Genomic DNA, 15,274 nt, shown 5'->3' with positions numbered 1-15,274 from the left:
TTGGAGATTCGAGATAAGAAGGGAAGTGAAAATTTAGTGGCTGACCATCTCTCTCGGTTAGAGCAAGAGGAAGAAAGACCAGATTCAGTGGTCCAAGAGGCATTCCTTGATGAGCAGTTGTTTGCATGTGAGATCAAGCTTCTGTGGTATGCTGATATTGTTAATTATCTAGCTTGTAAAGTTCTACCACCTGATCTTACTTACCATCAACGTAAGAAATTTTTGCATGATGTGAATCATTATCTTTGGGATGAGCCTTTGTTGTTCAAAAGATGCTCTGATCAAATCATTAGAAGATGTGTGCCGGAAGAAGAGATGCAAGACATCCTCCATCATTGCCATTCCTCATCATATGGAGGATACTTTGGAGTCACTCGTACAGCAGCTAAGGTACTTCAAAGTGGGTTCTTTTGGCCTTCCATTTTTCGTGATAGTTACACTTTGGTGAAAACTTGTGACCGGTGCCAATGTATGGGAAATATTTCAAGGCGTCATGAGTTACCATTGAAAGGTATCTTAGAAGTTGAGTTGTTTGATGTTTGGGGAATAGATTTTATGAGGCCTTTTCCTCCTTCTTTTGGTTTTGCTTATAACTTATTAGCAGTTGACTATGTGTCAAAATGGGTGGAAGCAATTGCTACAACAACAAATTATGCAAAGGTAGTGCTCAAATTTCTGCACAAGAACATATTTACAAGATTTGGCACTCCACGAGCTATTATTAGTGATGAAGGGACTCACTTTTGCAACAAGTTGTTTGAGAATCTTCTTTCTAAATATGGTGTGAAGCACAAGATAGCACTTGCTTACCATCCTCAAACTAATGGTCAAGCTGAAATTTCAAATAGAGAGATCAAGAACATCCTTGAGAAGATGGTCAAAATCAATAGAAAGGATTGGGCGAAGAAGCTTGATGATGCTTTGTGGGCATACTATACAGCCTTTAAAACACCTATCGGGATGTCTCCATACCGATTAGTGTTTGGAAAGGCATGTCATCTTCCTGTAGAGTTGGAACATAAAGCTTATTGGGCTGTAAAAAAGTTTAATTTTGATTTGAAGGCAGCAGGTGAAAAGCGACTTCTCCAATTGAATGAGATGGAAGAGTTCCGGAAGGATGCATATGAAAATGCAAAGATCTATAAAGAAAAGACAAAGAAGTGGCATGACAAACAAATTCTCAGGCGAGAGTTTGCTCCAGGACAACAAGTTTTACTCTTCAATTCACGACTCAAACTATTTCCAGGAAAGTTGAAATCAAGATGGACGGGTCCTTATACAATTCATGAAGTTTTCTCTTTTGGAGCAGTAGATTTGAAGGATAAGACTGGGAATATTTTCAGAGTTAATGGTCAGAGATTGAAGCACTACTATGGAGAGCAAATGGAGAGGAACTATGCATTTATTCCTCTTGGAGATCCTAATTGATGATCATTGAAAAGTCTGGCTGTAGACTTTAAAACAAGCGCTTATGGGAGGCAACCCATAGATCTATCTTTCTTTCTTTCATTTATTTTATTATCTTTATTTATTTAAGTTTTAATAAATTGGTTTTTGATACAGGATTATTTAACATGAATAAAGAGCTGAAAAATTCTAATCCGCGGAAGGTTCACCATGAAACCAGGGAAGTTCTTTTATTTCTTTAATCCTTTTTACTTTTGTATTACAATGAGGACATTGTTTAGTTTAAGTTTGGGGGTGTAAACTCTTATAATCATTTGATCCTCTTGTTTTCTAAGCCTTGGGTTGTTGATGAGTTGTTTGATTCTCTTACCAAGCATGCATTGGAGTAAGATTGAATTCTCTATGACTCTGAAATTTGTGATTGAAGATGGTTTTGAGAAAAATTTTCAAAAATTTCTTTTATGTCAAGTGAAGTTTTGTGGGTACTTTGGTTTAAATCTTTGACCTTGAACACAATTGAGCACATAGTCATTTTTCTCTTATTCCATTTTGCTTATGAAGAGAAGAAGTTGAATTAATTGAAAGAGGGAGGTTCGATTTTGCTTTGCTCTAGAATCCGTTGATGGGTCCTTGAGGCGAAATCCTAGTTGAGACCAAATATCAGAGAAATGATCTAGGCATTTCTTTGGCATAACCAAAAAGCTTTCCCAGCCGTCCTAAATGTCATGCCATCATTACATGGTGTGTTTCCATAGTCAACCCCCTTGAGCCTTCATGAGCCTTTATTGATTCTTTGAACTACATAAACCATGCCCGCTCTAAGCCTGAAAAACAATGAATCTATTTTTGATAGTTTGAGAAAATACTTTGGTGGAGAGTTACATTTAAAAGAGAAAATTGGTTTCATGATGAACCGTATTATGTTTGCTCTGTTTGATCAAAGAAAAAGAAGAAGAAGAAAGGAAGGGACTGAAAAAAAAAAAAGAGAGAAAAGAAAAGAAAAAGAAGTCGCCAAGCGGAATGTGAATTACCTCAGATTTTGTTAAGGGAGGTGTTGGTATTACATCAGTGATTACAGCAATAATAATGCCACAAGTATGAGCATATTGCCAAGAAAGAGCTATGATTTGAATCATGTGAGTTTCTCTTTTAATGTTCTTTTCACTAAGTATTTTCCCAGTTTGATTTAATTTTCCATATCCAGTTCTTTCTTAACCCTCACCCTGTGGCCTATCATTACAACCTTATTAAAGACCTTTTGATCTCTAATTTTGGTGTTGACTACATTAGTGGAGAGGATTTCTGAAAATTGGACTTATGGGGTTAAGTTTTAAGAGAATTCTTCTGATTTTGGTTGTTCTACTTTTATCTGAGTTTGCAGGTGGTTTGAGGTTAAATTGACTATATCACACACACACTCAAGGTCTTAGCTTTAGGTTGAAGTACACGCCTAACTCTTGCTTGACAAATTGCAAAATTTTTGATTAATTTTCCTGCCATCTTTGATGTTAAAAGAGTAAGATACTAGAGATTAAATCTAAATTCATAAAAGCTTGGTGAGTGATGATACTTCTCTTTCGAGTTGAATCGATATTGCCTAAACTATCATTTGCTTTTCTTTTTTTGTTTGAGGACAAACAAAGTTGTAAGTTTGGGGGTATTTGATGACTTGCAAAATTTCATATTGCAGATTTTACAAGTTCGCTCGAGCGGAGGCTTTTGGCCGCTCGAGCGAATTTAGGCAGATTCAAACGCTCGACTGCCGCTCGACAGGGAGCTCGAGCGGGTTGCTGAAAAAGAAAGATCGCTCGAGCGGAGACATTAGCCGCTCGAGCGAAATCAGGCAGAGTCGAACGCTCGATGTGTGCTCGATAGGACGCTCGAGCGAAATCAGGTAGAGTCGAACGCTCCATGCGCGCTTGACACCCCGCTCGAGCGAACATCGTATTTTGACAGATTTTAGGTTTTCCGCCGTGAGACCATATAAAAGCAATTTTTCACTCTAGAGCCGCGAGTTTTGACTGGAGAACACTTCTTGGGAGAGAAAAACACAGTTAGAGGGATTCAATTCATCTGTTTTTGGAGACGGAATTCCAATTATTGCACATACGTTGGAATCATACACGAGCACGGACGAGAGAAAAGCGTTGAATCATTCCCTTGAGCTTTACACGACGAGTTGAGGCTACAAGGAGGATTTTTCAGTGTTTATTTTCTTCTTCCCATCTTCTCAGAACAATTATGGTGAATTCGTTTATGTTGAATTCCATTTCTAGCATGAGCTAAATTTTCTTCATTCTAGAAAAACAATGTAACCTATTTCTGAACTATGCTTGATTGTCTATGCTAATTTAATGCAATTCTCTCTTTGTTTATCTGATTTATTCTGAATTTATTGCTTCTAATTAACTGGCCATTGATTAGATGATAAGAAATCTTGTGATTTGCAATTGAAAGAGGGAATCATAGGGTAGATCTTGGATATTTCAGCATAGGTAAGTATAGAGATCGAAAGACTTGTATGAACCTATGTAGTAATTAAATCATTGGTCTTATTGCGTTCTTGATTATTGAATTTGCATATTCTTGTGTGAATTGATAACCAAGAGTCAATTCCAATTGACTATCGAAAGAGGCTTTTGGATGAATTAGAGATTTGCTAATAGACAAAAGAGATTTAAATTAAATTAGCTGGATGAGAAAAGCATAGTGAAGAAGTAGGTGAAATCGATTTCCTAGAAGTTTTCTTCCCATTAATTTGATCTTCGAACGTCAGTGTTATTTCCTTTGCACATTTTTCTTTGAGTTGATCTAGTTTAGATTGCAACTACAAAAATCTTAGTGATTCCTCTAGATAAAATCAAGTTTAGTATAATTTTGGTATTTGGCAAACGTAAGGTACTAATCCCTGAGGACGATACTCTTCTTATTACTTTACTATAAAACTACGATACTGTGCACTTGCAGTTTTGAACGGGTCAATCACACATCACTAGAACCAAAGCCATGTCAGTTTCCAATTCACAGCGAATCGGAAGCTAGGTGCACCTCCAAGTCCATTCGTACAATTCCGCCCTTAGCCTTGTCCTTTTTGACCTTTTCCTCAAGGGAAACTTCTTGGTGTATACACACCTCCCTGACCCTCGTAGTTCAGTTCTTGGTTTGGATGAAACGGCACCAAGAAAGCTGTCTTTAACTTCATTCATCGTATTGAAGCCCGCCCACATGAATCCATTGGTTTCCCTCAAGCCCAAGGAGTTCCACATGAGGCTAATGTGCTCATCCAACCATTGTTAAGTTTCTTACTAGACTAAAGCGCATTAATCAACTTAAAGATGATTAGTAATCTATAAACCATGTTTTGTGCTTAATTTCCCTTTCATCTGCACCTTTTTGAGATTATTGTCGTGTTACATTATTCTTACATTGATTTAGAAGATTAGCCTTGATCTATCACACATCACTAGAACCAAAGCCATATCAATTTCCAATTGACAGCGAATCAGAAGCTATGTGCACCTTCAAGTGCATTCATACAATTCCGCCCTTAGCCTTGCCCTTTTTGCCCTTTTCTTCAGGGGAAACTTCTTCGCGTACGCACCTCCCTGACCCTCGTAGTTCAGTTCTAGGTTTGAATGAATTAGCACCAAGAAATCTGTCTTTAACTTCATTCATCATATTGAAGCCTACACACACCAACCCATTGGATTCCCTCATGCCCAAAAAGTTCCACATGAGTCTAGTGTGCTCATCCAGCCATTGTTAAGTTTCTAACAAGATTTAGGCGCATTAATCAACTTAAAGATGATTAGTAATCTCTAAGCCATATTTTGAGCTTAATTTCCCTTTAAATTCATTATTTCCCTTTCATCTGCACCTTTTTGATATTACTGTTGTGTTACAATACTCTTACATTGATCTATAAGATTTGCCTTGATTTATCACACATCACTAGAACCAAAGCCATGTCAATTTTGAAATTCACAGCGAATCGGAAGCTAGGTGCACCTTCAAGTGCATTCGTACAATTCCGCCCTTAGCCTTGTCCTTTTTTTCCTTTTCCTCTAGGGAAACTTCTTCGTGTACACGCCTCCCTGACCCTCGTAGTTCAGTTCTAGGTTTGGACGAATTGGCACCAGGTGATGTGAACCCCAATAGACTTGCTTTGAGACCCAACAACAATACTGGAAAAACAACCCCAAGAAAGCCAAACTCAGGTATATGGATGGAGAATCTAGACCCGATGAGAACTCGTTCAAAGAACCTAGATTATATCAAAATCTAGACCCATTGAAGAACCCGTCTCAAGAACCTAGATTACAAAGGAAGAACGCCACAAAGGTTTTGATTTACCCTTGATAAGTTCAGAAGTTCAAGAAGAACAAGAGGAGATCACTCAACTCTCAATCACAATTCCATATAGTCTGCCTCTCAAATGAGGTTACAAGTGGTTTAAATAGACAATCCCCAAAAACCCTAGGTAAACAATGCGTCGGGTACTGTAGCGTGAACAGTGCCATACGCCGCGCTACAGTTACTTCTGAAACCCTAGTAAGACATAAAATTATAACTTTCCAAATAAACCCTTGGCCAAAAATATAAGGCCTTCCCAAAAATAACCCTAGTCCATTAGAAATAAGACATTCGTGGGCCAACCATCCTCAAGCCCACTTCTTCTAAACTAATAATAAAATACAGTTAAACAAATTGAAAGCCTTAACAACAATAGGCCCAATCTCTAAGTCATGTCTTCCATAGCTTGTATCAAGTGGATCAAAACTGGTTCTTTTTCCTTGAAGCCCATCTTGAGTGTTGGGCTCTTCCTAGCTTCATCCCAAGTGGATTGCACCAATCCTTGCATTGCTTCCTTGATCTTCTTGGCTCTTGATCTTGTAATTGGCCCATCTGGAATTTGCAAGGGATCTTTAAGGATAGCTCCACCTTGGTTCCCATCACTAGGAAATCTATCTTTAACTTAATTCATCGTATTGAAGCCCGCACACACCAATCAATCCATTGGTTTCGCTCAAGCCCAAGAAGTTCCACATGTGCCTAATGTGCTCATCTAGCCTTTGTTAACTTTCTAACTAGACTTAAGCGCATTAATCAACTTAAATATGATTAGTAATCTCTAAACTATGTTTTGAGCTTAATTTCCCTTTAAATTCATTCTTTCCCTCTCATCTGCACCTTTTTGATATTATTGTTCTTTTACATTATTCTTAGATTGATTTAGAAGATTAGCCTTGATCTATCACACATCACTAGAACCAAAACCATGTCAATTTCCAATTCACAACGAATCAGAAGCTTAGTCCGCCTTCAAGTGCATTCGTACTATTCCACCCTTAACCTTGTCCTTTTTGACCATTTCCTCAAGGGAAACTTTATCGTGTACACACCTCCCTGACCCTCGTACTTCAGTTCTAGGTTTGGATGAATTGGCAGCAGGAAATCTATCTTTAACTTCATTCATCGTATTGAAGCCCAGACACACCAATCCATTGGATTCCCTCAAGCGTAAGAAGTTCCACATGGGCCTAATGTGCTCATCTAGTCTTTGTTAAGTTTCTAACTAAACTTAAGCGCATTAATCAACTTAAAGATGATTAATAACCTCTAAACCATGGTTTGAGCTTAATTTCCCTTTAAGTTCATTCTTTTCCTTTCATCTGCACCTTTTTGATATTATTGTTGTTTTATATTATTCTTAGATTGATTTAGAAGATTAGCCTTGATCTATCACACATTACGAGAACCAAAGCCATGTCAATTTCCAATTCACAGCGAATCGGAAGCTAGGTGCACCTTCAAGTGCATTCGCACAATTCTGTCCTTAGCCTTGTCCTTTTTGACCTGTTCCTCAAGGGAAACTTCTTGGGGTACACACCTCCCTGACCCTCGTAGTTCAGTTCTAGGTTTGGACGAAATGACACCAAGAAATCTGTCCTTAACTTCAGTCATCCTATTGAAACCCGCACACACCAATCCATTGGTTTCCCTCAAGCCCAAGAAGTCCCACATGAGTGTAATGTGCTCATCTAACTATTGTTAAGTTTCTAACTAGGCTTAATTGCATTAATCAACTTTAAGATGATTAGTAATCTCTAAACCATGTTTTGAGCTTAATTTCCCTTAAAATTCATTCTTTCCCTTTCATCTGCCCCTTTTTGATATTATTGTTGTTTTATATTATTTTTAGACTGATTTAGAAGATTAGCCTTGATCTATCACACATCACTAGAACCAAAGCCATGTCAATTTCCAATTCACAGCGAATCAGAAGCTTGGTGGCCTTCAAGTGCATTCGTACAATTCCGCCCTTAGCCTTGTCCTTTTTGACCTTTTCCTCAATGGAAACTTCTTGGTGTACACACCTCCCTGACCCTCATAGTTCAGTTCTAGGTTTGGACAAAATGGCACCAAGAAATCTGTCTTAAACCTCATTCATCGTACTGAAGCCCGCACACCCCAATCCATTGGTTTCCCTCAAGCCCAAGAAATTCCACATGAGGCTAATGTGCTCATCTAGGCATTGTTAAGTTTCTAACTAGACTTAAGCGAATTAATCAACTTAAGGATGATTAATAACCTCTAAACCATGTTTTAACCTTAATTTCCCTTTAAATTCAATCTTTCCCTTTCATCTGCACCTTTTTGATAGTATTGTTGTTTTATATTATTCTTAGATTGATTTAGAAGATTAGCCTTGATCTGTCACACATCACTGCAACCAAAACCATGTTAATTTCCAATTCACGGCGAATCGGAAGCTATGTGCACCTTTAATGCATTCGTACAATTCCGCCGTTAGCCTTGCCCTTTTTGACCTTTTCCTCAGGGGAAACTTCTTCGTGTACACACCTCCCTGACCCCCGTAGTTCAGTTCTAGGTTTGGACGAAATGGCACCAAGAAATCTGTCTTAAACCTCATTCATTGTACTAAAGCCCGCACACCCCAATCCATTGGTTTCCCTCAAGCCCAAGAAATTCCACATGAGGCTAATGTGCTCATCTAGGCATTGTTAAGTTTCTAACTAGAATTAAGCGCATTAATCAACTTAAAAATGATTAATAACTCTTAACCATGTTTTGAGCTTAATTTCCCTTTAAATTCATTCTTTCCCTTTCATCTGCACCTTTTTGATATTATTGTTGTTTTACATTATTCTTAGATTGATTTAGAAGATTAGCCTTGATCCATCACACATCACTAGAACCAAACCCATGAGAGTTTTCAATTCACAGCGAATCAGAAGCTTGGTGTGCCTTCAACTGCATTCGTACAATTCCGCCCTTAGCCTTGTCCTTTTTTACCTTTTCCTCAATGAAAACTTCTTCGTGTACACACCTCCCTGACCCTCGTAGTTCAGTTCTAGGTTTCAACGAAATGGCACCAAGAAATCTGTCTTAAACCTCATTCATCATACTGAAGCCCGCACACCCCAATCCATTGGTTTCCCTCAAGTCCAAGAAATTCCACATGAGGCTAATGTGCTCATCTAGGCATTGTTAAGTTTCTAACTAGACTTAAGCGAATTAATCAACTTAAGGATGATTAATAAGCTCTAAACCATGTTTTAACCTTAATTTCCCTTTAAATTCAATCTTTCCCTTTCATCTGCACCTTTTTGATAGTATTGTTGTTTTATATTATTCTTAGATTGATTTAGAAGATTAGCCTTGATCTGTCACACATCACTGCAACCAAAACCATGTTAATTTCCAATTCACGGCGAATCGGAAGCTATGTGCACCTTTAATGCATTCGTACAATTCTGCCGTTAGCCTTGCCCTTTTTGACCTTTCCCTCAGGGGAAACTTCTTCGTGTACACACCTCCCTGACCCCCGTAGTTCAGTTCTAGGTTTGGACGAAATGGCACCAAGAAATCTGTCTTAAACCTCATTCATTGTACTGAAGCCCGCACACCCCAATCCATTGGTTTCCCTCAAGCCCAAGAAATTCCACATGAGGCTAATGTGCTCATCTAGGCATTGTTAAGTTTCTAACTAGAGTTAAGCGCATTAATCAACTTAAAAATGATTAATAACCTCTTAACCATGTTTTGAGCTTAATTTCCCTTTAAATTCATTCTTTCCCTTTCATCTGCACCTTTTTGATATTATTGTTGTTTTACATTATTCTTAGATTGATTTAGAAGATTAGCCTTGATCCATCATACATCACTAGAACCAAAGCCATGTGAATTTTCAATTCACAGCGAATCAGAAGCTTGGTGCGCCTTAAAGTGCATTCGTACAATTCTACCCTTAGCCTTGTCCTTTTTGACCTTTTCCTCAATGGAAACTTCTTGGTGTACACACCTCCCTGACCCTCGTAGTTCAGTTCTAGGTTTGGACGAAATGGCACCAAGAAATCTGTCTTAAACCTCATTCATCGTACTGAAGCCCGCACACCCCAATCCACTGGTTTCCCTCAAGCCCAAGAAATTCCACATGAGGCTAATGTGCTCATCTAGGCATTGTTAAGTTTCTAACTAGACTTAAGCGAATTAATCAACTTAAGGATGATTAATAGCCTCTAAACCATGTTTTAACCTTAATTTCCCTTTAAATTCATTCTTTCCCTTTCATCTGCACCTTTTTGATAGTATTGTTGTTTTATATTATTCTTAGATTGATTTAGAAGATTAGCCTTGATCTGTCACACATGACTGGAACCAAAACCACGTTAATTTCCAATTCACGGCAAATCGGAAGCTATGTGCACCTTTAACGCATTCGTACAATTCCACCGTTAGCCTTGCCCTTTTTGACCTTTTCCTCAGGGGAAACTTCTTCGTGTACACACCTCCTTGACCCTTGTAGTTCAGTTCTTGGTTTGGACAAATTGGCACCAAGAAATCTGTCTTTAACTTCATTTATCGTATTGAAGCCCGCACATGCCAATCTATTGGATTCCATCATGCCCAAGAAGATCTTCATGAGTCTAGTGTGCTCATCCAGCCATTGTTAAGTTTCTCACAAGACATATGCGCATTAATCAACTTAAAGATGATTACTAATATCTAAGCCATATTTTGAACTTAATTTCCCTTTAAATTCATTCTTTCCCTTTCATCTGCACCGTTTTGAAATTATTGTTGTTTTATATTATTCTTAGATTGATTTAGATGATTAGCCTTGATCTATCACACATCACTAGAACCAAAGCCATGTCAATTTCCAATTCACAGCGAATCGGAAGCTAGGTGAACCTTCAAGTGCATTCGTACAATTCCGCCCTTAGCCTTGTCCTTTTTGACCATTTCCTCGAGGGAAACTTCTTGGTGTATACACACCTCCCTGACCCTCGTAGTTCAGTTCTAGGTTTGGACGAAATGGCACTAAGAAATCTGTCTTTAACTTCATTCATTGTATTGAAGCCCGCCTAAATGAATCCATTGGTTTCTATCAAGCCCAAGGAGTTCCACATGAGGTTAATGTGCTCATCCAACCATTGTTAAGTTTCTAACTAGACTAAGGCGCATTAATCAACTTAAAGATGATTAGTAATTTTTAAACCATGTTTTGAGCTTAATTTCCCTTTAAATTCATTCTCTCCCTTTCATTTGCACCTTTGTGATGTTATTGTTGTTTGACATTATTCTTAGATTGATTTAGCATATTAGCCTCGATCTATCACAGATCACTAGAACCAAAGCCATGTCAGTTTCCAATTCACAGCGAATCTGAAGCTAGGTGCACCTTCAAGTCCATTCGTACAATTCCGCCCTTAGCCTTGTCCTTTTTGACCTTTTCCTCAAGGGAAACTTCTTGGTGTATACACACCTCCCTGACCCTCGTAGTTCAGTTCTAGGTTTGGACGAAATAGGACCAAGAAATCTATCTTCAACTTCAATCATTGTATTGAAGCCCGCCCACATGAATCCATTGGTTTCCCTCAAGCCCAAGGAGTTCCACATGAGGCTAATGTGCTCATCCAACCATTGTTAAGTTTCTAACTAGACTAAAGCGCATTAATAAACTTAAAGATGATTAGTAATCTATAAATCATGTTTTGAGCTTAATTTCCCTTTCATCTGCGCCTTTTTGAGATTATTGTTGTGTTACATTATTATTACATTGATTTAGAAGATTAGCCTTGATCTATCACACATCACTAGAACCAAAGCCATATCAATTTCCAATTGACAGCGAATCGGAAGCAATGTGCACCTTCAAGTCCATTCGTACAATTCCGCCCTTAGCCTTTCCCTTTTTGCCCTTTTCCTCAGGGGAAACTTCTTCGCGTACGCACCTCCTTGACCCTCGTAGTTCAGTTCTAGGTTTGAATGAATTGGCACCAATAAATCTGTCTTTAACTTCATTCATCATACTGAAGCCTGCACACACCAATTGATGGGAACCAAGGCAGGCCTACTCCTAAAGATCCTTTGCAAGTTCCAGATGGGCCAATTACAAGATCGAGAGCCAAGAAGATCAAGGAAGCAATGCAAGGATTAGTACAAACCACTTGGTAAGAAGCTAGCAAGAGCCCAACACTCAAGATGGGCTTAAAAGAAGAAAAAACCAGCTTTGATCCACTTGATCCAAGCTGTGGAAGACTTGACTTAGAAATATGGCCTTTAGATATTAAGGCTTTCAATTTGTTTAAAGGATTTTTATTATTAGTTTTGAATAAGTGGGCTTGAGGATGCTTAACCCACATATGTCTTACTTATTTGAACTAGGGTTGAGAAGTACTGTAGCATGACACTGTTCACGCTACAGTACACGCGGCTACTGTTCACAAAGGGCATTTTTGAGAGAAAGGGTCTCAAATTTTAGTCTAGGGTTTTATCATGTTTTGGGGAGGGTATTTAAAGGATGTAATCAGCCATTTCAAGGCAGACATTATTTTATTTCAAATTTTAATTGTGAGTGAGTTTTCTCCTCTTGTTCTTAATTGAACTCTTGAACTTATCAAAGGTAAATCACAACCTTTGTGGCGTTCCTCCTCATAATTTGGGTTCTTGAGACGGAATCTCAACCTTCAAGGAATAGAGATATTAAATGTTTTAAGTGTTTGGGTTCAGGGCACATTGCTTCTCAATGTCCAAATAGGCGAGTGATGATTATGCGTGACAATGGGGAGGTGATGACTGAGAGTGAGGATGATCGTGATGGAGTGCCCGAGTTGGTTGATGCTAGTGATGACGAAGGAGTGATATATGCTGTGAGTGAGTCTCTTGTTGCTAGGCATGCTCTCAACACACACATTAAGGTGGATGATGCTGAGCAACAGAGAGAGAACATTTTCCATACTAGATGTCATGTCAATAGCAAAGTATGTAGTATGATTATTGATGGAGGGAGTTGTACTAATGTGGCTAGCACTACTTTGGTTGAGAAATTGAATTTACCAACCTTAAAACACTCTAGACCATACAAATTGCGGTGGTTGAATGATTGTGGGGAAGTTAGGGTGGATAGACAAGTGTTAGTTCCTTTTTCAATTGGAAGGTATCAGGATGAGGTGCTTTGTGATGTTGTGCCTATGCATGCTGGCCATATTTTGTTGGGGAGGCCGTGGCAATATGATAGGAGGGTGACACATGATGGGTTCAAAAACATGTACAGCTTTGTAAAGGAGGGCAAAACAATCAAGCTTGCTCCTTTAACTCCAAGCCAGGTCTATGAAGACCAATTGAAACTGAAAAGTGAGGTTGCTCAGAAAAGAAAGAGTGAACATGAGAGTGATCAAAAAAGAAAGAGTGAAAAAGAGAGTAATCAAAGAAGAATGAGTGAAAAAGAGATTGAGCAGAAAAGAAAGAGTGATAGTGAAAATGAGCACAACAAAAAGAGTGAAAAAGAAAGTGGAGATGTGGCTCTGAGTAGAGAAAAAAGAGTAGAGCCACGAGAGAAAAAAGAAAGAGAGTCTGCAGAGAGAAAAGGAAAGACAAAAGTGAGTTTCTATGCCAGAGAGAGTGAGGTTAAGAGGGCTTTCTTCGCAGATCGCCCTATGATTTTTCTTGTCTATAAAGAGTCTTATCTTACTCTTGATGACACTCACCAGTCTCTTCCTAGTTTGGCTATTTCCTTGTTGCAGGAGTTTGATGTTGCAGGAGATGCCTAATGAGTTGCCACCCATTAGAGGCATTGAGCATCAGATTGATTTTGTACCTGGAGCTGCTATTCCAAACCGACCAGCCTATAGGAGTAATCCAGAGGAGACAAAGGAGCTTCAGAGGCAAGTTGAGGACTTGATGAGCAAGGGCTACGTGAGGGAGAGCATGAGCCCATGTGCAGTACCAGTGCTATTAGTGCCAAAGAAGGATGGGACGTGGAGAATGTGTGTTGATTGCAGGGCGGTCAACAATATTACGGTAAAGTATCGGCATCCCATTCCTAGATTAGATGATATGCTTTATGAATTGCATGGCTCTTGTATTTTTAGTAAAATTGATCTTAAAAGTGGGTACCATCAAATTAGAATGAAAGAGGGTGATGAATGGAAAACTGCTTTTAAGACTAAGTATGGCCTTTATGAATGGTTGGTTATGCCATTTGGACTTACAAATGCGCCCAGTACTTTCATGAGATTGATGAACCATGTCCTACGTGCATTCATTGGCAAGTTTGTGGTTGTGTATTTTGATGATATCCTAGTGTACAGCAAGGACTTAAATGAGCATATTGAGCATTTGAGATATGTGTTTGATGTGTTGAGATGTGAAAAGTTGTATGCTAATTTCAAGAAATGTACCTTTTGCATGGAAAGAGTTGTTTTTCTTGGATATGTTGTTAGTACAAAGGGTATTAAGGTGGATGAAGAGAAAGTCAAGCCCATCAAGGAGTGGCCAACGCCAAAGAGTATCACTGAGGTAAGAAGCTTTCATGGTTTAACTAGCTTTTATCGGCGTTTTGTTAAAGATTTTAGCACCATTGCTGCACCACTCACTGAAGTCATTAAAAAGAATGTTGGGTTTCATTGGGGGGCTACTCAAGAGAATGCTTTTGCCACCATTAAAGAAAAGTTGTGCTCTGCACCTGTGCTAGCATTACCTGATTTTAACAAAGCTTTTGAGATTGAATGTGATGCCTCAGGTATAGGGATTGGAGCTGTTTTGATGCAGGATAGGCGGCCCATAGCTTTCTTCAGTGAAAAGTTAAGTGGGGCCTCACTCAAGTACCCTACTTATGACAAAGAGCTTTATGCTCTTATTCGTGCATTGGAGACTTGGCAGCACTACCTATGGCCTAGGGAATTTGTGATCCACACCGATCATGAATCATTAAAGCATCTCAAGGGTCAAGGTAAGTTGAATAAAAGGCATGCTCGTTGGATGGAATACATTGAGACATTTCCATATGTCATCTGTTACAAGCAAGGTAAGGAGAACATTGTTGCTGATACTTTATCTCGAAGGTATGTACTTCTTACTTCTATGAGTGCTAAGATGCTTGGGTTTGAATATGTAAAAGACCTATATGCCGATGACGCTGACTTCTCTAATGTGTACGTGGCATGTGATAAGGTGGCATTTGGTAAGTTTTACAAGCATGAGGGTTACTTGTTTAAAGAAAACAAACTTTGTGTGCCAGGTTGTTCTATGCGTGAATTACTAGTGCGTGAGGCACATGGTGGTGGATTAATGGGACACTTTGGTGTCAAGAAGACTTTGGATATTTTGCATGAACATTTCTTTTGGCCTAAGATGAAGAGAGATGTCACTCGCATTTGTGGCAGGTGCATTACATGTAGGAAGGCCAAATCTAAAGTGTTGCCACATGGGTTGTATACACCCTTACCCGTTCCTAGTGAACCATGGGTCGACATATCTATGGACTTTGTTTTGGGGCTACCTAGGACCAAAAGGGGTAGAGATTCTATTTTTGTGGTTGTGGATAGATTTAGTAAAA

Source organism: Carya illinoinensis, chromosome 14 (assembly GCF_018687715.1).
Source record: "Carya illinoinensis cultivar Pawnee chromosome 14, C.illinoinensisPawnee_v1, whole genome shotgun sequence".
Classification (NCBI taxonomy): Eukaryota; Viridiplantae; Streptophyta; class Magnoliopsida; order Fagales; family Juglandaceae; genus Carya; species Carya illinoinensis.
The sequence above is the reverse complement of the archived record's forward strand: the minus strand, read 5'-3'. Positions refer to the sequence as shown.